Raw genomic sequence first — 3364 nt, 5'->3', positions numbered from 1 at the left:
ATACCACCACCTTTTGGTTATCTTCTTTATACATACAGACAAATGTTATGAGCAGTTTATTCATCTTTGTAGATCGAAAGCTAGGAGGACATCAAGAAATGCCCTCATTGGGCTCAAAATTTGCATATGTCTTGTGGAATAGATGGAATAATACAGAAACCACTAATTTCATCTTTCGATACAGACTGACCTCTGTATAATCAGATACCCACTCAGATGGTTTAAGAGCTAACTAATCACATTAGAAATTTCTCCCTAGATCGAGAGCCAAAAATTTGATTGATGAAACAATCTTATTTGGGGAGAAGAAGCTAAAAAATAATTCATTTCATGTATTATTGAGGAATTATCCCTTTTATAATTGTTGTTTAACCATATTGGGCAGAGTCAAGAGACTTACTCTTTGGTTTGGTATATACGTTGGCCTACATCTGAGACTTTTTGAGACATTTGATCCAGAAAACAAAAGTAGTGATTTAAGAGGTAGACATTTTGAAGGAACTCACTCAATTCTTGTGTATATATAAAAGTACTAGTAGAGTTTGTTTTTTACAAAAAAATTAGTTTGCTTACTACTCTTTTTTTTAATAGAAGTGAAAATTGAAAAATACAATATTAAAAAAAAAAAAACCACTCATAGCCTACCTTATTAACATTTTGGTATAGTTTGAATTGCTTTTTAGAAATTAGAAAAATTATTCATATATTTAAGCCACAGAAGAATGCATGTAGCTTTTTACTTGTAAAGCATTATGTTCAATATCTTCAAACTCACATTTGAGCTTAAGAATTGATGTTTTGTAATGTAGTGAATTTATTTTCATGCTTCTCTACAAGTTATAACTCTGGATCTCCCTGCCTCTCCTAACTCACCCCAAAGGGAGACAGTTGTGAGTTTTCTTGTTATAATTTTATCATAGTTTTTCAGTTATATATGTTTCTGAAAAGTGCATTGTTTGTACTTTGTGTTATGCTGTATATATCTCTTACTTGCTCTTTTTCAGTCAGCAGTATGCTTTGAAAAGTCATCTTCATTTTTGCTTGTATCTTTAATTTGTCTGGTTGTTCACTATTAATACCCCATTGTATAATAGTGTATAATATTCATTATTTATTTTTATGTTGGATTGCTTCCAGTATTTGGCTGTTATTGAGAGTATGTGAACACTGTTTACATGTCTCCTAAAGGAAGAATTTCTAGGTTATATATTTGGAAGTGGATTGGGGTTCTACCAAGCAATACTTGACCACTGAGAGAACTGGTCATTCATGTCTCACTGTCTTCACCACTTTTTCATTAGGTTATTTCGAGTGTTGACTTTTAAAAGCATACAGTTTATATTATCTGAAAACTGTTAGAAACCCTTAGGTACTTACAGTGCATAAATGCTTACATGTGTCTATGTATAGATACATGAATACATTTAATATTTTGTATATAGTATCCCCCTCCATGATGGGATCATATAAAACAAATAACTGGTCTCTTTCCTGCCCCTGGCTCCCATTGCTGTTAGTTTCTCTTAGGTACTAGATCTAGTTTTTACTTGGTGTGTATCTTTTGTATATTTAGGCTTTAGATGTAATTAACAAAATTCTAATTTTTTTTTTTAAATCCAAGTGAAGTTTTTATCTTTTAACAAGTCAGTCAGTTTTCACTTATTGTGGTTACCGGTAATTTATACTATTTCACCTAACTTTGTACTTAATTTTCCATCCTTTTAGGTTTTCTTTTTCTGTGTTCTTGTCTTTTTTTTCCTCATTTCATTTTTATTTAAGTAAATTAGTTAGATAATTACATATATGTGAATATATATGTATGTATATACATACATGGGCTATATATGAGTGTATATACATTTATTGACATGCATGTGTGTTATTCCTTATTACTTTGTTTTAAATGTAACAACCTTTATATTTATTTGGTATTTTTTTCCTCCAAGCATTATTAGAAAGTTACTATCTTATTTACCTCTCTTCTGACGTGTGCAAAATTTTTGTATGCTTTTAATTATTTTCTGCTCAATAAAATGGGTATTTATTGTTTCATATAGATTTATCTACATATATACCTTCTTTCTTGTTTACCATTCTTCTTGAAACATTATCTATTAACTATTTTCTTTTTTTCTGAAGTCAGTTTGTTTAATTTTATAAGAAACTGACAAACCATTTTTAGGAGTAGGAACACCCATCTCTCAGTTTACGCAGATTATGTGTTCTGTGAGTCTTTTTTTATATGAAAGAATACCATGTAAAGTTTACCAGTATGAAAAAAAAATACTAAAGATACAGGCTGATATGTCACAAAAATACTTATTTCATATATTTTCATGGAAAAATGCTAATTAAAAATGCTAATTAAAATTAAGAAAAACTAAAATAAATTTTATTCGCGTTCAGTGTCTCATCTAAACCAATACTCCTCCTCATTAATTGGCACAGAGTCACTATCATCTTCCCTCAAAATATTTGGAAGTACTACTTCAGTTTCATTATTTATGTTTATGTTTTTGGTTGCTTTTTTCCTAACCCCATCTTTTGCTAAGTTTTCATAAATTCTTTGATATTTATTGCAACATTTAAAAAACTTTGTTCCAAATTTTAAGGCTGTTTGGAGCAATAGGTAGAATTTCAATTTCCTGTTCTGTTGCCAGTTGAACAGCTTTGTAAATATTTCCTGCAGTGAATGGTGCTGGTTCAAGGTCACTGCCATATCCATCAGCAGGATGGGCTTCAGATAGTAAGTGAATTAATTCATTGTCAGTTAATTCATGATCAATGAGTTATTTGTTAATATCATCTACATTCAAATTGTCAGAGCCTTTTATTTGAAATATATTAAATAAATTAATAATGCCAGTTATTCCTTCTTCAGTTGTTGGAGCCATGTTCTCTAATACAACCACTTCCAGCCTTATTGCTTTCCAGCAAGCATCTAAAGTTGTGGTTTTATGTCACTCAAAGTTAAAGCAGTATTTTTTTTTTAAATGAGCGTAGGAACTTCACACTCCTCATTTATTTTTCCTCCCTAGGTGATTTATTTTATTTTTTTAATTAATTACTTTTGTATAGTGACATTGGTTAACAAAATCTAGTAAGTTTCAGCTGTACATTTTAACAGTGAGGCATGTATTTTTACATTGTGTGTTCACCTCCATTGTTAGATTTCTTTCTGTCACTACATATTTGAGCCCCTTTTCCCCATCTACCTAACCCCTACCACCTACCCTGGGGTAAGCAGTTGTCTGTTGTCCATGTCCATGAGTCTGTATGTTTTGTCCTGTTCATTTGTTGCTTTTAGGTTTATATTCCACATACAAATGATATCATGTGGTTTTCAACTTGTTTTGTCTGGCCC

At 30.8% G+C, this 3364-nt stretch overlaps 1 protein-coding gene across 9 annotated transcripts in view; it reads left to right on the top strand.

The window, feature by feature from the left end:
- LOC102887656 (lysine-specific demethylase 5D) overlaps nucleotides 1-3364 on the top strand; it is a 41102-nt gene that overhangs the window by 11305 nt on the left and 26433 nt on the right. The gene's annotated exons all lie outside the window — the stretch shown is intronic.

Source organism: Pteropus alecto, unplaced genomic scaffold, assembly GCF_000325575.1.
Source record: "Pteropus alecto unplaced genomic scaffold, ASM32557v1 scaffold453, whole genome shotgun sequence".
Classification (NCBI taxonomy): Eukaryota; Metazoa; Chordata; class Mammalia; order Chiroptera; family Pteropodidae; genus Pteropus; species Pteropus alecto.
Note: the sequence above shows the minus strand (reverse complement) of the source record. Positions and strands in the feature narration are given on the sequence as shown.